Raw genomic sequence first — 25,481 nt, forward strand, 5'->3', positions numbered from 1 at the left:
TACGATCACACTCCATCGTCTCTTTCTTCCCCAAATCCGTGAAGCTGAGATATGGGGGGATGTTGTTGGATGGGATCTTCACCAAAATTTTTGACATGAAGAACAGCCACACCCCCCACAATAAAAAACCTATAGGAGCCTCATGCGTATCACTGCACCTACTGCAGCTTCATCAGGGATAATTACCTCTGATGAAGCTGTATGAGGTGCAGCAAAACACGTTTGGTTAGTATAGGGTTATCTGCTGGGGTTAGGTGAGAATAGGTTCTTTTTTGTTTTTACCCTAGACCCCTGTAATAAAACCTATAACCTATAATATGTGTAAGTATGGATTAGGGAATCCAGCAATCAATAGGGCGATCAGTTGTTAGTCAGGATTACAAAAACCCATGTGGAGGGTAGGTGCACCATGCGTATCACTGCCCCTAATGTAGCTTCATCAGGGGCAATCACCCCTGATGAAGCTGTATAGGTGTGAGGTGCAGCAAAACACGTTTGATTAGTATAGGATCACCTACTGTGGTTAGGTGAGAATAGGTTCTTTAATATTTTTACCCCAGACCCCTGTAATAAAGAGGGTCTCCCACACACAACCTTGTTAGAGAGCGACTATGAAGAGTGACTCTTACTGTGTGAGAACCAGTATGGCTATGTAATACATGAACCATTCATTGATTTTAATTGGAACTGTGTAATGCTTCACTCCCCCTGCAGGGGTGCTGTGAAAAAAACTGAACACCCACTACTACATTCCTTTACAGATTGCCAGCTGAAAATGTATTCCAATAGGCAACTATTGACAACAACAAAAAAAAAAAGGTTAAAGGGGTACTCCGGTGCTTAGACATCTTATCCCGTATCCAAAGGATAGGGGATAAGATGCCTGATCGTGGGAGTCCCGCCACTGGGGACCCCCGTGATCTTGCACGCGGCACCCCGTTTGTAATCAGTCCCCTGAGAGTGTTCGCTCCAGGTCTGATTACCGGCGACCACAGGGCCGACGGCGTGGGACGTCACGCTCCACCCCTCAATGCAAGTCTACGGGAGGGGGCGTGATAGCTATCACGCCCCCTCCCATAGACTTGCATTGAGGGGCGGAGCGTGAGGTCACATGGGGGCGGAGGCGGGACATCACACGCCGCCGGCCCCGTGATCCCCAGTAATCAGACCCAGAGTGAACACTCTCCGGGGACTGATTACAAACGGGGTGCCGCGTGCAAGATCATGGGGGACCGCCACGATCAGGCATCTTATCCCCTATCCTTTGGATAGGGAATAAGATGTTTTAGCACCGGAGTACCCCTTTAAGCAATAATTTGGGAGTATGTTGGGAGTGGTAGGTTTTTAAGTATATAGAACGTTCCAGAAATTTTTTTTTTTAACTCTTTTTCGGCCTCCTTTAAGCACTGGAGCCCCTAGAGCATCATTTTGATTCAGAACTGTATATCATTTCATTAAATACGATGAAGCCAAGAAAGGCAAAAAAATCAATAAAAACCATAAAATGTGTTAAAATACATTTAAAAACAAGCAGGAAATCGATTTGAAGGAACGAGTCAGAGGAGCCAAATTTGGATACACTTATTGCTTTAATAAGCAGAAATTAAATTAAGGAATAGTTTTTTTGGCCAGAGATATATTGTGAATGAATTGCCAACCTGACTGGAATATGATAGGCCGGGAGCGCCAAATAGAGAGGACGCCACGCACTCGGCCCGCAAGCGCCAGGGCTGCAGGGACACCAGGAAGCAGACACCAGGGACGGTGAGTGACGGGCTGAGACTCGCTGGTGTGTCCTGCGATGTGAATCTCAGCCACGCCTACTGCGGGGACAGAGAGCGCTCACGGCTGGCAAGTCCGACCGGAGCGTAGGCGTGACACATATTTTATTGGGAACTGGGTAAATCCAAAAAGCTTGAGTTTAGATGAGCCCCATTTATGTTGTGTCTACTGCCAACCCACGGGGGCCATGGTACGGTGAAGTTCTCACTTAAAACATGTGGACCATCATATTGAGGCAATAGGAGAGTGACATGGGGGCAATGTGTGGGGGCAAGGGGCAAAGTGAGGGGCCATTGGTGAAATGTAAGGAGGCATGGGAGCAATGTGAGAGGGCATTGGGGTAATTTGAGGGGACATGGGGGCGATGTGAGGGGGCATGAGGGCAATGTGAGGGGGCATGGGAGCAATGTCAGAATGACATGGTGGCAATGTGAGGGGGTATTGGGGCAATGTGAGGGCTATGGGGCAATGCGAAGGGGGCATTGTGACAATGTGTGGAGACATGGGGGCAATGTGAGATAGGTATGGAGTCAATGTGAGGGGGCCTGCTATATGGGGCAATGTGAGAATTACATAGGGGTAATGGGAGGGTGTCATGAGGCAATGTGAAAAATGACATGGGGCAATGTAAGAGTTGACATTGGGCAATGTGAGGGGAGATGAGGGCAATGTGAGAGATGACATGGGGCAATGTGAGGGGAGATGAGGGCAATGTGAGAGGCCATTGGTAAAATGTAAGGGGGCATGGGGGCAAAGTGAGGGGACATGGTGGCAATATGAAGGGGCCTTCTATATGGGGGTAATATAAGGGGCCAGGGGACAACAAAATGGAGTTTTGCCTAGGGTGGCAAAATTCTTGCACCTGCCCTGGGTTGAGGACCACTGTTCTAGAATATTAGACAGAATCATGGATCATCAAGTTCTGGACCGTTCCATGAAGATGTTGCATTTGGACCATCTCTCCCCCCCCCCCCCCCCCCCCCCCCATTCAGTACAACATAAAAATAACTTTTTTGAAGCTCCGCGCAGTCATTTATCATAGCTGGAAGCGTTTCAATTACTGGAGTCTCTGTGGCCTCGCACCTACATGATCACCTTGGCACCTTAGTCACCCGACAGGAGAGACACCTTGTTTGCAGCCACATTCTACAGAACAATTAAGTGAATACGGGACACGACCGGAGGCGGCAAAGCTGACAGTTCTGGAACACGGCTGGGGGGCTTAAGATGGAGGAGGAGGACAAGATCACCCTGAGATCACCACAACGCTATTCCTTGTGAAGACAACATCACCACCGCACGGGATGGAGTATTGTGTGATAGGGGGAGAAACGGAACAAGTATGTTAAGGGGTCTGTCAATTCTTAGAGAATACAGTACGGTATAGATAGGGAACGTAATATATATATAGAGGGAGATAATGTCACCTAGTGGGGGCTGTGGATCAGTCTAACGCCATCTATTTGTCTATCTCACATCTATCGATCAATCCATCCATTCATCCAAAACCAGGACGACACACACAACATCTCTAGAGCTGTACTCACTATTCTGCTGGTGAGGTCACTGTGTACATACATTACATTACTTATCCTGTACTGATCCTGAGTTATATCCTGTATTATACTCCAGAGCTGTACTCACTGTCACGATTCGGCTTCCAGGTAGTGGATCCTCTGTGTCAGCGAGGGATTGGCGTGGACCGTGCTAGTGGACCGGTTCTAAGAGGCTACTGGTTTTCACCAGAGCCCGCCGCAAAGCGGGATGGTCTTGCTGCGGCAGTAGCAACCAGGTCGTATCCACTAGCAACGGCTCTACCTCGCTGACTGCTGAGAAGGCGTGGGACAGAAGGACTAGGCAGAGGCAAGGTCAGACGTAGCAGAAGGTCGGGGGCAGGCGGCAAGGTTCGTAGTCAGGATGGGTAGCAGAAGTTCAGGTACACAGGCTTTGGACACACTAAACACTTTCACTGGCACAAGGCAACAAGATCCGGCAAGGGAGTGCAAGGGAGGAGACTAGATATAGCCAGGGAACAGGTGGGAACCAATTAAGCTAATTGGGCCAGGCACCAATCATTGGTGCACTGGCCCTTTAAGTCTCAGAGAGCTGGCGCGCGCGCGCCCTAGAGAGCGGAGCCGCGCGCGCCAGCACATGACAGCAGGGGACCGGGACGGGTAAGTGACCTGGGATGCGATTCGCGAGCGGGCGCGTCCCGCTGTGCGAATCGCATCCCCAACGGCCAAGACAGTGCAGCGCTCCCGGTCAGCGGGACTGACCGGGGCGCTGCAGGGAGAAAGACGCCGTGAGCGCTCCGGGGAGGAGCGGGGACCCGGAGCGCTAGGCGTAACAGTACCCCCCCCCCTTAGGTCTCCCCTTCTCTTTGTCCGGTAACTGCCTCCCCTGGGATGAGGACACCTGGAAACAATGGAGGGTTTCCTCAACGGCAGGCAGTACAACAGGAGTGGGAATGGGGAGGGAGGGCAGAGGGCGAGGCCTGGCACGGAGCAGTGTGACACCAGGACGGGGACCATGGGGAGGCACAGAGGCTTGCCTGACGGGACTGGGAGGGGGGGAGAGGCACTTCCTGTGGCAGGCAGAGTCCCAGTTCCTGATCTCCCCGGTGGTCCCAATCAATGGTGGGGGAATGAAGCCGGAGCCAAGGCAGACCGAGGAGGACCTCAGAGGTACAGTTGGGGAGAATGAAGAACTCAATCCTCTCAAGGTGGGGTCCAATAGACATGAGGAGGGGCTCTGTGCGGTAACGCACGGTGCAGTCCAATCTGGCTCCGTTGACCGCGGAAATGTAGAGCGGCTTGACGAGACGGGTCACCGGGATGCTGAATTTATTAACAAACGACTCCAAAATAAAATTTCCTGAGGCACCGGAGTCCAAGCAGGCCACGGCTGAGAGGGAGGAGCTGGCTGAAGAAGAAATCCGCACGGGTACCGTGAGACGTGGAGGAGCAGACTTGGAACCAAGAGACGCCACACCCACGTGAGCTGGGTGCGTGCGTGCGTTTCCCAGGCGTGGAGGACGGATAGGGCAATCCACCAAGAAATGCTCGGTACTGGCACAGTAAAGACAGAGATTTTCTTCCCTACGGCGATTCCTCTCTTCCTGGGTCAGGCGAGACTTATCCACTTGCATGGCCTCCTCGGCGGGAGGCCCAGGCGTAGATTGCAACGGATACTGTGGGAGAGGTGCCCAGAGATCTAAGTCTTTTTCCTGGCGGAGCTCTTGGTGTCGCTCAGAAAAACGCATGTCAATGCGGGTAGCTAGATGGATGAGTTCTTGCAGATTGGCAGGAATCTCTCGTGCGGCCAGCACATCCTTGATGCGACTGGATAGGCCTTTTTTAAAGGTCGCGCAGAGAGCCTCGTTATTCCAGGATAATTCTGAAGCAAGAGTACGGAATTGTACGGCATACTCGCCAACGGAAGAATTACCCTGGACCAGGTTCAACAGGGCAGTCTCGGCAGAAGAAGCTCGGGCTGGCTCCTCGAAGACACTCCGGAGTTCAGTGAAGAAGGCCTGGACTGTGGCTGTGGCAGGATCATTGCGGTCCCAGAGCGGTGTGGCCCAAGACAAGGCCTTTCCTGAAAGAAGGCTTACTACGAACGCCACCTTAGACCGTTCTGAAGGAAACAAGTCCGACATCATCTCCATATGCAGGGAACACTGAGACAAAAATCCACGGCAGAGTCTGGAGTCCCCATCAAATTTGTCCGGCAGGGACAAGCGGAGGCTAGGAGCGGCCACTAGCTGCGGAGGAGGTGCAGGAGCTGGCGGAGGAGAAGGTTGCTGCTGTAGCAGAGGCAGAAGTTGCTGTAACGTGGCGGTCAACTGCGACAGCTGCTGTCCTTGTTGGGCAATCTGCTGCGATTGCTGAGCGACCACCGTGGTAAGGTCAGCGAGACTTGGCAGCGGCACCTCAGCGGGATCCATGGCCGGATCTACTGTCACGATTCGGCTTCCAGGTAGTGGATCCTCTGTGTCAGCGAGGGATTGGCGTGGACCGTGCTAGTGGACCGGTTCTAAGAGGCTACTGGTTTTCACCAGAGCCCGCCGCAAAGCGGGATGGTCTTGCTGCGGCAGTAGCAACCAGGTCGTATCCACTAGCAACGGCTCTACCTCGCTGACTGCTGAGAAGGCGTGGGACAGAAGGACTAGGCAGAGGCAAGGTCAGACGTAGCAGAAGGTCGGGGGCAGGCGGCAAGGTTCGTAGTCAGGATGGGTAGCAGAAGTTCAGGTACACAGGCTTTGGACACACTAAACGCTTTCACTGGCACAAGGCAACAAGATCCGGCAAGGGAGTGCAAGGGAGGAGACTAGATATAGCCAGGGAACAGGTGGGAACCAATTAAGCTAATTGGGCCAGGCACCAATCATTGGTGCACTGGCCCTTTAAGTCTCAGAGAGCTGGCGCGCGCGCGCCCTAGAGAGCGGAGCCGCGCGCGCCAGCACATGACAGCAGGGGACCGGGACGGGTAAGTGACCTGGGATGCGATTCGCGAGCGGGCGCGTCCCGCTGTGCGAATCGCATCCCCAACGGCCAAGACAGTGCAGCGCTCCCGGTCAGCGGGACTGACCGGGGCGCTGCAGGGAGAAAGACGCCGTGAGCGCTCCGGGGAGGAGCGGGGACCCGGAGCGCTAGGCGTAACACTCACTATTCTGCTGGTGGGGGTCACTATGTACATACATTACATTACTTATCCTGTACTGATCCTGAGTTATATCCTGTATTATACTCCAGAGCTGCACTCACTATTCTGCTGGTGAGGTCACTGTGTACATACATTACATTACTTATCCTGTACTGATCCTGAGTTATATCCTGCATTATACTCCAGAGCTGTACTCACTATTCTGCTGGTGAGGTCACTGTGTACATACATTACATTACTTATCCTGTACTGATCCTGAGTTATATCCTGTATTATACTCCAGAGCTGTACTCACTATTCTGCCGGAGAGGTCACTGTGTACATACATTACATTACTTATCCTGTACTGATCCTGAGTTATATCCTGTATTATACTCCAGAGCTGTACTCACTATTCTGCTGGTAAGGTCACTGTGTACATACATTACTTATCCTGTACTGATCCTGAGTTATATCCTGTATTATACCCCAGAGCTGTACTCACTATTCTGCTGGTGAGGTCACTGTGTACATACATTACATTACTTATCCTGTACTGATCCTGAGTTATATCCTGTATTATACTCCAGAGCTGTACTCACTATTCTGCTGGTGGAGTCACTGTGTACATACATTACATTACTTATCCTGTACTGATCCTGAGTTATATCCTGTATTATACTCCAGAGCTGTACTCAGTATTCTGCTGGTGAGGTCACTGTGTACATACATTACATTACTTATCCTGTACTGATCCTGAGTTATATCCTGTATTATACCCCAGAGCTGTACTCACTATTCTGCTGGTGAGGTCACTGTGTACATACATCACATTACTTCTCTATGGGGGTAATGTTGCAGGTTATTTACCCCTGATGCCCTGGGATGGAGTGGATGTGTAGCTCTGTATGGTTCTTCAGCAGTGCAGTATAGTAGCAGTCGTACAGATAATTCTACCGCCTCACTTTCGTCCCTCTCTTTATCCTTCTCATAGTGATTTATCCCGTTCTCCCAGCTACATAATAAACTGTCTTTAGTCTGACTATTGGGAATGGAGCAGTCAGTGCCCATATATCTCTGTCTGGAGCACTAAACCTCCGAGATGCTTCTGCTGACACATGGGCCGTTGGCCGAGGCGGATTTATCAGGGAGCGAAGTCACACCGAGGAGGCAGTGTTTACCAAACAGCTCCGGAGAGCAGACGGCAGCGTTTGCTTAGTGCAAATATTACAGCGAACCAGCGAGCGCTTTATGAAGTGGAGGCAGCGGGAATAGCTGTGCATCTGAGGAGCAGCACAGACCAGAGCGGGAATGTGTCCAGTGAGGGGCAGGCATTAAAGGGGTAACCCGAAATCTAAATAAGACCATTATATAAAAACATTGAATGTGTCGTCAGATGAGAACAATATGATCAATAGTCCCTGGCCCTATCTTATATGAAGGATAGTCTTATGCCTATCCCTATCTTATATGAAGGATAGTCTTATACCTATCTCTATCTTATATGAAGGATAGCCTTATACCTATCCGTATCTTATATGAAGGATAGCCTTATGCCTATCCGTATCTTATATGAAGGATAGCCTTATACCTATCCGTATCTTATATGAAGGATAGCCTTATACCTATCCGTATCTTATATGAAGGATAGCCTTATGCCTATCTCTATCTTATATGAAGGATAGTCTTATACCTATCCCTATCTTATATGAAGGATAGCCTTATACCTATTCGTATCTTATATGAAGGATAGCCTTATACCTATCCCTATCTTATATGAAGGATAGTCTTATACCTATCCCTATCTTATATGAAGGATAGCCTTATGCATATGCCTATCTTATATGAAGGATAGTCTTATACCTATCCCTATCTTATATGAAGGATAGCCTTATACCTATCCCTATCTTATATGAAGGATAGTCTTATGCCTATCCCTATCTTATATGAAGGATAGCCTTATGCCTATCCCTATCTTTTATAAAGGATAGCCTTACACCTATCTCTATCTTATATGAAGGATAGCCTTATGTCTATCCCTATCTTATATGAAGGATAGCCTTATGTCTATCCCTATCTTATATGAAGGATAGTCTTATACCTATCTCTATCTTATTTGAAGGATAGCCTTATGTCTATCCCTATCTTATATGAAGGATAGTCTTATACCTATCTCTATCTTATTTGAAGGATAGCCTTATGTCTATCCCTATCTTATATGAAGGATAGTCTTATACCTATCTCTATCTTATATGAAGGATAGTCTTATACCTATCCCTATCTTATATGAAGGATAGCCTTATGCCTATCTCTATCTTACATGAAGGATAGCCTTATTCCTATCCCTATCTTATATGAAGGATAGCCTTATGACTATCCCTATCTTATATGAAGGATAGCCTTATTCCTATCCCTATCTTATATGAAGGATAGCCTTATACCTATCTCTATCTTATATGAAGGATAGACTTTTACCTATCTCTATCTTATATGAAGGATAGCCTTATACCTATCTCTATCTTATATGAAGGATAGCCTTATACCTATCTCTATCTTATATTAAAGGGATAGTCCAGTGGTGAAAAACTTATCCCCTATCCTAAGGATAGGGGATAAGTTTGAGATCGCGGGGGGTCCGACCGCTGGGGCCTCCTGCGATATCTCTGTACGGGGCCCCGGCTCTCCGCCCAGATAGCGGGGGTCGACCCCCGCATGAAGCGGCGGCCGACACACCCCCTCAATACATCTCAATGGCAGAGCCGGAGATTGCCGAAGGCAGGTCGACATGCCCCCTTCCCGCGGGCTGTCGGGGCTCCGTACAGGAGATCGCAGGGGGCCCCAGCGGTCGGACCCCCCGCGATCTGCAACTTATCCCCTATCCTTAGGATAGGGGATAAGTTGCTCACCACTGAGTCACCACTGGACTACTCCTTTAAGGATAGCCTTATTCCTATCCCTATCTTATATGAAGGATAGCCTTATGCCTATCTCTATCTTATATGAAGGACAGCCTTATACCTATCTCTATCTTATATGAAGGATAGCCTTATACCTATCTCTATCTTATATGAAGGATAGCCTTATGCCTATCCCTATCTTATATGAAGGATAGCCTTATACCTATCTCTATCTTATATGAAGGATAGCCTTATGCCTATCTTATATGAAGGATAGCCTTATGTCTATCTCTATCTTATATGAAGAATAGTCTTACACCTATCCCTATCTTATATGAAGGATAGCCTTATACCTATCTCTATCTTATATGAAGGATAGCCTTATACCTATCTCTATCTTATATGAAGGATAGCCTTATACCTATCTCTATCTTATATGAAGGATAGCCTTATTCCTATTCCTATCTTATATGAAGGATAGACTTATACCTATCTCTATCTTATATGAAGGATAGACTTTTACCTATCTCTATCTTATATGAAGGATAGCCTTATACCTATCTCCATCTTATATGAAGGATAGCCTTATACCTATCTCCATCTTATATGAAGGATAGTCTTATGCCTATCCCTATCTTATATGAAGGATAGTCTTATGCCTATGCAATTTGTGATTAAACTCCTTCACTGTATTTGCAACTAACATTTCTGCAGGAAGACTATTCCATGCATCCACTACTCTCTTGGTAAAGTAATAATAACTGATATTACTGCAGAAACCATTCTCCTCTATATAACACAATGTCCTATATATAACACAATATCCTCTATATAACACTTTGTCCTCTATTTAACACTATGTCCTCTATATAACACAATTTCCTCTATATAACATAATTTCCTCTATATAACACTATGTCATCTATATAATACAATGTCCTCTATATTACACAATGTCCTCTATATATAACACTATGTCCTCTATATAACACAATGTCCTCTATATAACACTATGTTCTCTATATAACACAACGTCCTCTATATAACACTATGTTCTCTATATAACACAATGTCCTCTATATAACGCACTGTCCTCTATATAACACTATGTACTCTATATAACACTATGTCCTCTATATAACACAATGTCCTCTATATAACACTATGTTCTCTATATAACACACTGTCCTCTATGTAACACTATGTCCTCTATATAACACAAAGTTCTCTATATAACACAATGTCCTCTATATAGCACAATGTCCTCTATATAACACAATGTGTCCTCTATATAACACAATGTCCTCTATATAACACTATGTCCTCTATATAACACAATGTCCTCTATATAACACTATGTTCTCTATATAACACAATGTCCTCTATATAACACTATGTCCTCTATATAACACAATGTCCTCTATATAACACTATGTTCTCTATATAACACAATGTCCTCTATATAACACTATGTTCTCTATATAACACTATGTCCTCTATATAACACTATGTCCTCTATATATTACAATGTCCTCTATATAACACAATGTCCTCTATATATCACTTTGTCCTCTATATAACACAATGTCCCCTATATAACACTATGTTCTCTATATAACACTGTGTCCTCTATATAACACATTATCCTCTATATAAAACTATGTCTTTATATATAACACTATGTTCTCTATATAACACTGTGTCCTCTATATAACACATTATCCTCTATATAAAACTATGTCCTTTATATATAACACTATGTTGTCCTGTGGTAGGTTTTCTCCTATATAAATCTCCTCTCCTTGCTTACCGTGTTGATTCCCTTTATGTATATAAGTTTCTTTTGTGGTGACCCAGTACAGGATGTTGTCCTGTCAGGTAAACGTTGCCTCAGGCACTTCCAGTGTCTCTGTTCTGGGCCCACTACTCCAGGGTAGATTGTATTTATTATGCTGCCATTTTGTGTTATGCACATGCTTATCAGTGTTACTCTAACCTTAACGGGGTACTCCGCTGCTAGACATCTTATACTCTATCTAAAGGATAGGCTATAATATGTCTGATCGCAGGGGTCTTGCTGACGGGGGGGTCCCGCGATCTCCCACAGCACCTGGTATTCTAAACAAACTACTGGTTTCTGCGGAAGTGGTCGTCTGTCAAGGCCACGCCCCTTTGAAGTCACACTACGCCCCCTCTATTCATGTCTATAGTAGGGGGCGTGGCCGTGGCGTCAAAATGTTCAGAACACTGCAGCACCGGAGTAGCCCTTTAAGGGAAGTCATGCAGAGTAAACCATGTGATCCTGATGCCCCAATGGGATGCCTCCACCTTATCCAAGTTATGCAGAATCCCAAAGGTGTAGGGGGCAGCAATTCAAGAGCTTGTAATACACTGAAGGAAACAAAAAAGGTTAATAAAGTTAGGTTAATTAAATAACTGTTAACCCCTTAGACCACCAAGATCCGCCTTGAAACTACAAGAAACACCCCTAAAACAATTCCATTTACATATATCCTATCCCTTTGTGACCCAGTTTGCAGGATTGTTACTAAGTGTGCATAACGAGGGTCCCATTTTAATATTTGGGGGCCACACTCTTCAGGCTACTTGTACAGTTAAAAAAATTTGCAACATTTTGTTATGTAATTGTTATCCGAGCAATTCTCTTACATAATTTGGGAATCGTCTTGTACTTTCCAAGACCCAAAAAATCCTTTACTCCCCTAGGGAAGCAATGAGGTCCTCCTCATTGCTTCCCTAGGGAGGTATGGGTTTTCTTGGAGCTTAGAACTTTTGGAGAAGTTTTCCAAACATTTTTTTTTTGCCTATGTTACATGTTACAGAATCCAGACAATTCTCTCATTTTTGTAAGATACGTTTTTTGTCTTCTTGACTAGAGTGCACACAGCGCCCCCCGCTGAATTTCCTCACGCCTTGTTTACACAAGTAATGGATTAATAAAATATCACAGCAGACAAGCTGTAAATAAGACGACACTTCCCATTGTAATAAAAAAAATGTTCACTCGTCTACATAAGATACGACCCGCACGGTTCCCGCCGCCATATGACGGTAATGAATTTTCTGGTATACCAGGAATTAATGAATAAATCAATGGATGTAATCTAAAACCGATGCGGCCCACTTTGACCCTTGACCCATATTTCCTTTCTGTGGAGTCCTAGTTATGGGTTTAATAATTCCTAAGGACCTGGCGCCACTTTTATATTTATTTTAATGTTTATTAAAGCATCACAAGGGGCGGCACACCTCTGCTCCGGGCTCGTAATTTTTATGTTTACTCGTAGATTTTTGGGTCATAAAGGTTTCTCCCTGTGACCTCTTACACCATCAGATTTTTTAATATTTTTATACTAGATCCGCTTTATACCAAAGGATTATAGGAGTTTGACCTATATAGGACTCGGTCTCTGTCAGTGTGGGGCCCCTTGTCTTTAGGGACTCCTCCCAGCCCACGCTCGTCTAAAGGTTAAAGGGGTACTCGGTACTCCATCGTCAGACATCTTATCCCCTATCCAAAGGATAGAGGATAAGATGCCTGATCGCGGGGGTCCCACCACTGGGAGTCCCCACGATCTCCGTGCACCACCTGGTATTCTGTGTCGGGTGCTGCTTCAGTCTCTGAAATGCCGGGTTTCCGAGATGGAGACGTGATGCCACACCCCCTCCATTCATGTCTATGGGAGAGGGCATGACGGCATGGAGATCGTGGGGGTCCCAGCAGCGGGACCTCCGCGATCATACATCTTATCCCAAATCTTTTGAATATGGTATAAGATGGCTTAGGGCAGAATATCCCTTTAACAGTCACCAAATCAGAATGAGTTTCGAAACTTAAAGGGGTATTCCGGGATTTGTTTTATTTGTCTGTGCTACAGCGGCTGTAAAGTTAGTGTAGTTCATAATATAGTGTATGTAACTGTGTTTGATGGCTGGTCTCACAATTCTTATGTGATCTTTGCCCCAATGTTCATTTTTTGCAGCATACAAAATGAGTGTTGTCTCACAGCCCGAGAAATTACATCACTAATCAGGTGTTGAAAGGGAGCGTGTCTGTGCTTCAATGGGTGGAGCGAATGATGGGTGGGAGGGAGATCACTCTCCACAGGGCTGTAGGGAATTGCAGTTTCAAGCACAGCATTCATGGAAGGGAGCCTAACTGTGCTGCAATGGGTGGGTGATGAGATAAGTCACCTCCCACCTAGAAACAAGAAATGTAGGAGAAGAGAAAAAGGATATACGGGGCGCTCTCTGGCGTAGTAGGTTGATTTCTTGATGAAAAATAAGGAAGAGAAGGAGAGATTCCCACCACCAAACCTATGTGATGGTAATGACCTCTGGGAGCTGTGCGTGGGGTATAGCACAGCTCTGAAGGAGTTACCGGTAAGTAGTGGGATGCTTCAGCTTGCTGCTTGGTGCCCCCTTGTCCGTCACCCCAAAAGGGGTAAGGAAAGGACAATAATGGAAAGGAAGTGCAGAAAATCCGGGGGTTCTGACCTCCGAGCACTACTGTGATCGTGAAATTATGCGAAGATGCCAAAGGTAAACAGGAACTTTCTTTTATCATGAATAAAAGTGACAACTGGACAACGCGTTTCGGCGTGTTCTCACGTCTTCCTCAGGTCAATAAAGATAACTATGGTGTCCTGTTTGGGTTTTCCTGTGTGCTGGCCACTTCCTTTCCATTATTCACCTAGAAACAAGGCATTCTGGGGATCATAGTTGGAAGGAGGACACAGAAAGAGGAAACATCCAGTTCATACAAACAAGCCAACAGTGTGATGGGGGACACAGGACATGGCCATTTACCACCAACACAAGCACAGATCCTTCGTAAGCATGCCCATTACTGGCTGACAGGTAAGTACTATAGTCTTCTTATGCTGGATAACCCCTTTAATCCCAGCAATGCACAAAGCTAAACTCAGCCCTGTATGATTTTCGAAACTTAAAGGGGTACTCCGCTCCTAGACATCTTATGTCTGATCGCGGGGTCCTGCCGCTGGGGACCCCCACGATCTCCCTGCTGCACCTGGCATTCTTTTAGGGTGTCGGGTGCAGTGCCAGAGGCTTGTGATGTCACGGCCACACCCCCTCAATGCAAGTCTATGGGAGGGGCGTGACATCACAAGTGGGTCGTGACCGTGACGTCAGGAGCCTCCACCACGCATCACCAGTCATCCGACACAGAGCGAAGTTTGCTCTGTGCACCGGATTTCTGGGGTGCCGAAGCCAAGATCGCAGGGGTCCCCAAGATTCCGGGACCCCCTAGGGGAAAAGATGTCTAGGGGCGGAGTACCCCTTTCATCTCAACAATGTGCAAAATTAAAATAAATGTTTTTAAAGTCATAAACATTGTATACTTAAAACTATAGATTAAAATTAAACAGTGTACTAAGTTAGACTCAGCTTTGTATATTTGCCTAAAAACTATATTTTTTCACCGGCCATTGGAAGAAACACGGCCTTGTCTACTTGTCACCAAATCAAAGTTTTCCCAAATTTTACCAAAATCACAAAAAAACTAAGATTAGTCATTGAATATTTTAGGTTAAACAAGAGTCTTGGCATTGTATACTTGTTTGTTTTTAGACTAACCATCAACATTGTAATACATTAGATCCAGCACTGTTTACTTATTGTAGATTATTTTATAGATCAGTTATGGGATATTTTAGGTTACACCCAGCATTGTATACTAGTCCTCACACCAGAATGAGTTTAGTTGTCGCCAATTACACCGAGTATTGTACACTTGTCACCAGATCAGAACAGGCAGCGCAGACTAGTCACCGGTGGACCGGCCTTGTATACTTGTCACCAGATCAGAACAGGCTGCACAGACTAGTCACCGGTGGACCGGCCTTGTATACTTGTCACCAGATCAGAACAGGCAGCGCAGACTAGTCACCGGTGGACCGGCCTTGTATACTTGTCACCAGAGCAGAACAGGCTGCACAGACTAGTCACCGGTGGACCGGCCTTGTATACTTGTCACCAGATCAGAACAGGCTGCACAGACTAGTCACCGGTGGACCGGCCTTGTATACTTGTCACCAGATCAGAACAGGCAGCGCAGACAAGTCACCGGTGGACCGGCCTTGTATACTTGTCACCAGAGCAGAACAGGCTGCACAGACTAGTCACCGGTGGACCGGCCTTGTATACTTGTCACCAGATCAGAACAGGCAACGCAGACTAGTCACCGGTGGACCGGCCTTGTATACTTGTCACCAGATCAGAACAGGCAGCGCAGACTAGTCACCAGTGGACCGGCCTTGTATACTTGTCACCAGATCAGAACAGGCTGCACAGACTAGTCACCGGTGGACCGGCCTTTTATACTTGTCACCAGATCAGAACAGGCAGCGCAGACTAGTCACCGGTGGACCGGCCTTGTATACTTGTCACCAGATCAGAACAGGCAGCGCAGACTAGTCACCGGTGGACCGGCCTTGTATACTTGTCACCAGAGCAGAACAGGCTGCACAGACTAGTCACCGGTGGACCGGCCTTGTATACTTGTCACCAGAACAGAACAGGCAGCGCAGACTAGTCACCGGTGGACCGGCCTTGTATACTTGTCACCAGATCAGAACAGGCTGCACAGACTAGTCACCGGTGGACCGGCCTTGTATACTTGTCACCAGAGCAGAACAGGCAGCGCAGACTAGTCAACGGTGGACCGGCCTTGTATACTTGTCACCAGAGCAGAACAGGCTGCACAGACTAGTCACTGGGGGAGCAGCCTTGTATACTTGTCACCAGAGCAGAACAGGCAGCGCAGACTAGTCACCGGTGGAGCAGCCTTGTATATTTGTCACCAGATAAGAACGGGCATTGCTGACTAGTCACCGGTAGACCGGCCTTGTCACCAGATCAGAACGGCCATTGAGGACTAGTCACTAGTGGACCGGCCTTGTATACTTGTCACCAGATCATAACGGGCAGCGCAGACTAGTCACTGATGGACCGGCCTTGTATACTTGTCACCAGATCATAACGGGCAGCGCAGACTAGTCACTGGTGTATCGGCCTTGTATACTTGTCATCAGATCATAACGGGCAGCGCAGACTAGTCACTGATGGACCGGCCTTGTATACTTGTCACCAGATCATAACGGGCAGCGCAGACTAGTCACTGGTGTATCGGCCTTGTATACTTGTCATCAGATCATAACAGGCTGCACAGACTAGTCACTGGTGTACCGGCCTTATATACTTGTCATCAGATCATAACGGGCAGCGCAGACTAGTCACTGATGGACCGGCCTTGTATACTTGTCACCAGATCATAACGGGCAGCGCAGACTAGTCACTGGTGTATCGGCATTGTATACTTGTCATCAGATCATAGTGGCCATTGCAGACTAGTCACTGGTGTACCCACCTTATATACTTGTCACCAGATCATAATGGGCAGCGCAAACTAGTCACTGGTGTATCGGCCTTGTATACTTGTCACCAGATCATAACGGGCAGCGCAGACTAGTCACTGGTGTATCGGCCTTGTATACTTGTCACCAGATGATAACGGGCAGCGCAGACTAGTCACTGATGGACCGGCCTTGTATACTTGTCACCAGATGATAACGGGCAGCGCAGACTAGTCACTGGTGTATCGGCCTTATATACTTGTCACCAGATCAGAACAGGCAGCGCAGACTAGTCAACGGCGGAGCAGCCTTGTATATTTGTCACCAGATAAGAACGGGCATTGCCGACTAGTCAACGGTAGACCGGCCTTGTCACCAGATCAGAACGGCCATTGAGGACTAGTCACTGGTGTACCGGCCTTATATACTTGTCATCAGATCATAGTGGCCATTGCAGACTAGTCACCGGTGTACCGGCCTTATATACTTGTCACCAGATCATAGTGGCCATTGCAGACTAGTCACTGGTGTACCGGCCTTATATACTTGTCATCAGATCATAGTGGCCATTGCAGACTAGTCACCGGTGGACCAGTCTTCTATACTTGTCCTCATCGAATCGAGATTGGCTTTGTGAACTGGTATTAAGCGATGTATTCGGTCAGACGCGGAATTGTATACTTGTCATCGGACCAGAGCGGGTGTATAGACTTGTCATCAGAAATGTATGGGATTAGAATTGTATTTATGTCATGGCGCTCTAACCTGCTTTGTATACTCGTAGTCGCAGAAAGATTACGCTCAGCATTGTGTTCTTGTCACCGAACCCGAATTAGACTGAATGTCTGGCTGGAAAGATTTATTGGAGGGAGATTTCCAGAGAACAGCAGCATTTTGCGGACCCCACCGGCAGGATAATTGAGGGCAGTGGGGCTTCACGGAGACAAAAGCCATTTGTACAGCGGCGGCGTTGTGTGAATATATCCAGAACACGGAGGCAAACAGCATCACAGACCCAGATTTCATGGCTCTGTGTGGGCGGAGTGGAATCTATTCAGCCATCTCCACTGAAGGCGAGCGGCTTTGTCACTCTAAGTTGTATGATACATCAGCTAGATATAACCCAGTCAGAACAAAATGTGGCACAGCATGTGGTAATCCGGCAGCTGCCATCGTATTAACTATTTAGGGGCTGGACCGGCAGGATTTAGTGCTGACAAGTTTGGCTGAACATTTCACTCCCTTAAGGATTGCAGAGATGGCGGTATAGGATTTATATGGGCCTTCCCAATCGTTGTCTGTAGAGGGAGCGGAGCTGGGGGCCGAAGGAAGGAAGAAGGGAAGGAAGGAAGGATAAAAGTAAGAAGAAGGGAGGGAGGTACAGGGAGGGGGGGAGAAGAAGGGAAGGATGGAAAGAAGGAAGGATATAAGTAAGAAGAAGGGAGGGAGGTACAGGGGGGGAGAAGAAGGGAAGGATGGAAGGATATAAGTAAGAAGAAGGGAGGGAGGTACAGGGGGGGGAGAAGAAGGGAAGGATGGAAAGAAGAGTGAAAGAATGGAAGGAAGAATATAAGTAAGAAGAAGGGAGGTACAGGCGGAGGAGAAGAAGGGAAGGATGGAAAGAAGAGTGAAAGAATGGAAGGAAGGATATAAGTAAGAAGAAGGGAGGGAGGTACAGGTGGGGGAAGAAGGGAAGAAAGGAAGGATATAAGTTAAAAGAAGGGACGGAGGTACGGGGGGGAGAAGGGAAGAAAGGAAGGATATAAGTAAGAAGAAGGGAGGGAGGTACGCTGGGGGGAGAAGGGAAGAAAGGAAGGATATAAGTAAGAAGAAGGGAGGGAGGTATAGGGGGAGAAGAAGAAGGGAAGGATGGAAAGAAGAGTGAAAGGAAGGAAGGATATAAGTAAGAATAAGGGAGGGAGGTACAGTGGGGGAGAGGAGAAGAAGGATGGAAGGAAGGAAGGAAAGGAGGAAGGAAGGAAGAGTGAAAGAATGGAAGGAGGGAAAAAAAGAAGGAAGAAAGGATTTAAGTAAGAAGAAGGGAGGAGGTATAGGTGGGAGGAGAAGAAGGGAAGGATGGAAAGAGGAGTGAAAGAATGGATGGAAGGAAGGAAAAAAAGAAGGAAGTAAGATATAAGTAAGAAGACGGGGGGAGGAAGAAAGGGGAGAAAGAAGACAAGGAAAGAAGGAAGGAGTTGGTAGGAAGGAAAAAAAGACAACTGGAAGCAGTTGATTTGAAAAAAAAAAAAAAATTTCCACCAGAGTACCCCTTTAAAAGATGGAATGAAGGAGTGAAAAAGAGAGAGAAGGGAAGAAATAAACAGTATTAAAGGGGTACTCTGCTGCTCAGCATTTGGAACAAACTATTCCGAACGTTGGCGCCGGGAGCTTGTGACGTCATAGCCCTGCCCCCCATTATGTCACGCCCCACCCTCTAAATGCAAGTCTATGGGAGGGGGCGTGACAGCTGCCACGCCCCCTCCCATAGACTTGCATTGAGTGGGTGGGGCATGAGGTCATGAGGGGGCAGGCTATGATGTCACGAGCTCCCGGCTCCAGCGTTCAGAACAGCGTTCGGAATACCCCTTTAAGGGCTCATTCACACTATGGAATTTCTGCTTGGAGATGTTCTGGGCAGAGAATCTATCTGGGGCCGGTGCCAAGGGCCGGTGCTAGGACCGCTCGGTAATGCGCAGTCCCAATAGTCGGCAATGCATTTCAGCGCGGATTCCACTGAAAGAATGAACACTCTTTCAAGTCTTGGGTCCGCTGCAAAAATTCAGTAGTGTGAATGGTGTAAAAGAGTAATATGGGGGGCTGCTGCATCGTGTTTTCCAAGCGGAATTCTGCCCGTAAAATATGTAGTGTGAATGGACCCTAAGAAAGGATAAACAATATAGTAAAGATAGAAAGAGATTGTAAGAAATGGATGGAGGGACGTAAGATCAGAAGGGGGAGACGGAAGGTAGAGAAGAGAGGGGGACATGACATTGAGGGTATAATGTCAGTCTATTCTCCAGCGTTGTCTCCATAGATGTGCATTAGATGTGGAAGGACTCTCAGACACAGACTGGGCTCAGGACTCTTCTCCTCGCCGTATAATTGAATTGCTGCATAAATCAATTGGTGAATGAATAATGCAGCTGAATCATATTACCATTTATTCATTTAGATAGAACATGTCAGGCCGAGCCATAAAGACAGGACACATACGGGATGACAGCCACCAACATTAAAGGGGCACTCCACCCCTATACAAAGGATAGGGGGATAAGATGTCTGATCGTGGGGGTCCCGCTGCTGGGGACCCCCACCATCTCCCTGCTGCACCCGGCGCTCGTTTAGAGCGTCGTGTGCAGCGCCGGAAGCTTGTGACATGATGGCCACACCCCCTCAATGCAAGTCTATGGGAAGGGGCGTGATGGCCGTCATGCCCCTCCCATTCTGTTGCATTGAAGGGCATGGCTGTGACATCACGAGCCTCCACCTAACATCGTCAGTCATCCGGCATGGAGCGAAGTTTGCTCCGTGCACCGGATGTCAGGGGTGCCGCAGCCGATCAGACAGTACCCCTTTAAGTGAAGTACCCCTTTAAGCGGAGCCTTCAGCCCAGGAGCACATGCCTGGTTATTACAGCACGGAGTATATGGTATATCTGTCCAAGCTCCTATAACCCGACACTGTACTGTATACTGTATCACTGGAATTAATCCATCCCAAAAATCGAATTAAACCCTTAAGGACAGACCCATTTTTAGTCTTAAAGGGGTACTCCGCTGCTCACCATTTGGAACAAACTGTTCCGAATGATTGAGCCGGCGCCGGGAGCTTGTGACATCATAGCCACTCCCCCTCATGACATCACGCTCCACCCCCCTCAATGCAAGTCTATGGGAGGGGGGCGTGACAGCCTTCACACCTCACCCCCTCAATGCAAGTCTATGGGAGGGGGCGTGATGGCCGTCACACCCCACCCCCCTCAATGCAAGTCTATGGGAGGGGTCGTGACGGCCTTCACACACCACCCCCTCAATGCAAGTCTATGGGAGGGGGCGTGACGGCTGTCACACACCACCCCCTCAATGCAAGTCTTTGGGAGGGGGCGTGACGGCTGTCACACCCCACCCGCTCAATGCAAGTCTATGGGAGAGGGCGTGACGGCTGTCACACCCTACCCCCTCAATGCAAGTCTACGGGAGGGGGCGTGACGGCTGTCACACCCCACCCCCTCAATGCAAGTCTATGGGAGGGGGCGTGACGGCTGTCACACCCCACCCCCTCAATGCAAGTCTATGGGAGGGGGCGTGACGGCCGTCACGCCCCCTACCATAGACTTGCATTGAGGGGGTGGGGAGGGACGTCATGAGGGGTCGGGGCTATGACGTCACGAGCTCCCAGCGTCGGCTCCAGCGTTCGGAACAGTTTGTTCCAAACGCTAAGCAGCGGAGTACTCCTTTAATGACCAGGCACTTTGTTTTTTTTTTTTATCTGACATGTGTCGCTTTTTCTGAGCGGAGCGATTCTGAGATTGTTTTTTCGTGACATATTGTACTTTATATAATTGATGCATTTTTGTTGACACATGCAACATTATTTGTGGAAAAACTCCAAAATATTGTGAAAAACTGGAAAATTTCTGGTGTTTTTTTATTTTATTATTTTTTTATGTTGTACACTGTGCGGTAAAAGTGACGTCATATTTATTCTGTAGGTCAGTACGATTCTGTGGGTCAGTACGATACCCATTTTATATACGGTAGCTTTCCATGCTCTTTTTCTGCCATTCATTTTCCAACAGACATAACTTTTGTATTTTTCGGCAGACGCCATTGAGTAAGGGCTTATTTTCTGCGGAATGAGCTGTACTTTTTATTGGTGTCATTTTTGCGATGCCTGCTACCTTTTCATCTTTTTTATTCCACAATTTGTACTAAAATTGGCGAATTTGGTGCTTTTTTGTTGTCTTTTTTTAACGGTGTTCACCGTGCCGGATAATTTACATTATTACAGATGTAACAATACCTTTTATGTATATGATTTGTGTTTTTGATCTTTTTTGCTGACAATACAGGGTATTTTTTTTGTTTTTTGTTTTTTTTTACACTTCATACATGTTTTTTGAAGAACCTTTTATTATTTTATTTTTCACTTTTTACAGGTTATACTATGCTGCAATATATTTGTACTGCAGCACAGTATCTGCTGCAGATACTACAGACTGTGGCTGGATCTCACAGGCTTCCGTAGCAGGTAGACAGGAGGTCATCATCTGACTTCCGGCTGCCATAGCAACCAATGGCGATCCGCGATGGTTTTGCGGCGCCACTGTTGGTGAACAACACCATAGATGCCGTGATCAGGATTGATCACAGCATCTATGGGGTTAATGCTGCCAGGATCACGGCTCCGGCAGCTGTGGCGTGTCCCCAGCTGTGATTGACCGTCGGGTCCCATCGCTGATCTCCTGCGCTGCCCGTGACAGTGCATCAGATCGCTAGGACGTTTGCATACATCCCAGCGCGCGAACCTGTCGGGTGCATATGCATATGTCCTATAGCGAGAAGGGGTTAAAAGCCATTGTAATGTCTGACTTCTCCATGTAGACGATCATCATGCACACGTAATAGGCTCTGGAATCATCACAATACAATGGACCATGCACAACTAGACATAAGTTCAGGGCCGTCTCTGCCTATAGGCAAAATAAGCATCCACCTAGAGCGCCCTCTTGATGGGGGCGCCTCTCTGCCTGCTGCAAAAAGTAAGCCAGCAGTCGAAGCACCCACCCTTCTGAAGCACCTGCCCATCAAGCAAAACCCCGCCATGTTACCCCCATCTGTACTATAATAATCTGCATTTTTAGTCCTGCTGGAGGAACACAGTGCCACCTCCAAGAAGAAGGGGCGATCACTAAGGTCAGGTCCGTCCAACATCCTGACATGGCGCATGCCTCCAAACACCGGGAGGAGCCAATAGGCGGGGTCAAGGGGCGGCAAAATTAGCTTTCACCTAGGGTGTCAAAAATCCTTGCACCAGACCGGATTGAGTTCAAAAGGTTTTGTACAGAATTTAGAAGTCAAAGTGTTGGATGTTCTTGACACCTTTTCGATGACCCTTAACCCAAGTCATGACCCTCATCTTTGCTCACAGTGGAGTTCCTCCTAAACAGGTTCTCCCATGCAGTTCAAAGGACCAACCTTGACTGCCCCCCCCCCCCCCCCCACCCTTCTTCAAGGGCCCTATAGTAGCAGCATGATTCTTCTCATTTAGGCTTCACAACATTGATCACTCTCACTATTGGCTTCCAAAATGTAGTAACTCAAACACTAGACACATCCTCTCGGCCTTCAGGAGGTCTTTCCATCATAAATGGGTCAGGAAGAATCTTTAAAGATTCTATTCCCAGTTCTTGACTGGCATGATGGATCCAATTCTAGATGGATCCCAATGAATCGTGGTGGTTCCCATTGAGGTTCCTTTGGGGTTCAGGTTCTTTGATGGCAACAATAGTGTAGTCTTCTTGTTGGAATGGAAGCTCAATGGTAGTGTAACCAACACCATAATAAGTCAATGGGATCCACCACGATTCATTGGGGTCCATCTAGAATTGGATCCATCATGCCAGTGAAGAACTGTGAATCGATCCTTTGAAGATTATTTTAGCCACAATGGACATCGCTGGACAGAGTGCAGCCACACTGACAGGAATATCAGAATAGAGCTAAAAGCTAACACTGGACAGAAAGCCATGACAATAAAAAGTACAATGTGCACAGGATAGAACCCAGAACAAGGTAAAAAATCATCAGCCAGGCTGAAAGCCTGAGAGGGCTACAAATAGCCCCTCCTAGGTTCTAATTGGCCAGCAACATTAAAGGGATACTCCACTGGAAAACATTTTTTTTTTTTAAACCAACAGATGCCAGAAAGTTAAACAGATTTGTAAATTACTTCTATTTAAAAATCTTAATCCTTCCAGTACTTATCAGCTGCTGTATTCTCAACAGGAAGTGCTCTTTTTTTTAAAGGAAATCTGTCACCAGTGTCACCTGAAGCTAACGGAGAAGATGACCGGAGGTCTCCTGCACTGAACGGGACAAGGTAAGTACCGTTCTCATCGGTGTCACCTGCACTACCTGCCGGTACAGACTGGTTAGTGCAGGTGACACTGGTGACAGATTTCCTTTAATTTCCTTTCTGTCTGACCACAGTGCTCTCTGCTGACACCTCTGTCCATTTCATGAACTGTCCAGAGCAGGAGAGGTTTGCTATGGGGATTTGCTCCTACTCTGGAAAGTTCCTTACATGGACAGAGATGTCAGCAGAGAGCACTGTGGTCAGACAGGAAAGGAATTTCAAAAAGAAAAGAACTTCCTGTGGAGCATACAACAGCGAATAAGTACTGGAAGGATTAAGATTTTTAAATAGAAGTAATTTACAAATCTGTTTAACTTTCCGGCACCAGTTGATTAAAAAAAAAAAAAAATGAAATAAAAAAAAAGATTTACCAGTGTTGCTCGCGAATATTCACAATTTGAATTTTATTCGCAAATATCGCATATTCGCGAATATAGCGCAATATATTCGTAATTAGTGTTGAGCGGCATAGGCCATATTCGAATTCGCGAATATTCGCGAATATATGGACGAATATTCGTCATATATTCGCGAATATTAGCATATTCGTATTCGTTATATTCCCATATGCGTAAATTCGCGTATGCGAAAATTAACATATGTGAATATTAGCATATACTAAATTAGCATACGCGAAATTTCGCATACGCGAATTTTCGCACGCCAGTCTCACACAGTAGTATTAGAGCCTTCTTTACACCACACAAGCTGGAAGCAGAGAGGGGTGATCACTGTGATCACCCCAGCTTATGTGGTGTAAGAAGGCTCTAATACTACTGTGTGAGACTGGTGTGCGAATTTTCGCATATACGAAGTTTTGCTTATGTTAATTTTTGTGTATGCAAATTTTCGTATATGTTAATTTTTGCATACATGAATATTCGTATATGCGAACATAAAATGAGAATATTACGAATATGCGAATATTACGAATATGACGAATATTCGTCCATATATTCGCGAATATTCGCGAATTCGAATATGGCCTATGCCGCACAACACTAAGATTTACCCTTTTAACTCTAAACTGGCCAGAGTGCAGCATGCACAAACTCACCCTTTGCCTTGCCTGATACTTACAGTTTACCCTAGTTGGATTTATGGAGGTCTGAGGAAGTATCTGTACATTTTCAATGAACCTAAAGGTAGACAAAGGGGGACAATAAAGATGATGCAAAATAAGCAGTGTTGCTCACGAATATTCGCGAATATGCAAATTTTATTCGCGCCTATCGCATATTCGCGAATTCGCGAATATTCGTGAGTATAGCGCAATATATTCGTAATTACGAATATTCGTTTTTTTGTTTTTTTTTTTGTTTTTTTCACAGTACACATCACAGTGATCACCCCTCTCTGCTTCCAGCTTATGTGGTGTAAAGAAGGCTCTAATACTACTGTGTGAGACTGGTGTGCGAATTTGCGTATATGCGAAAATTTACACATGCTAATTTTCACATATGCGAATATTCTCTTATGCTAATTTTTGCATGTGCGTATATTCGCATATGCGGAAATAAAACGGGACTATTACGAATATGCGAATATGCGCGAATATATGACGGATATTCGTCCACATATTCGCGAATATTCGCGAATTCGAATATGGCCTATGCCGCTAAAC

Source organism: Hyla sarda, chromosome 4 (assembly GCF_029499605.1).
Source record: "Hyla sarda isolate aHylSar1 chromosome 4, aHylSar1.hap1, whole genome shotgun sequence".
Lineage (NCBI taxonomy): Eukaryota > Metazoa > Chordata > Amphibia > Anura > Hylidae > Hyla > Hyla sarda.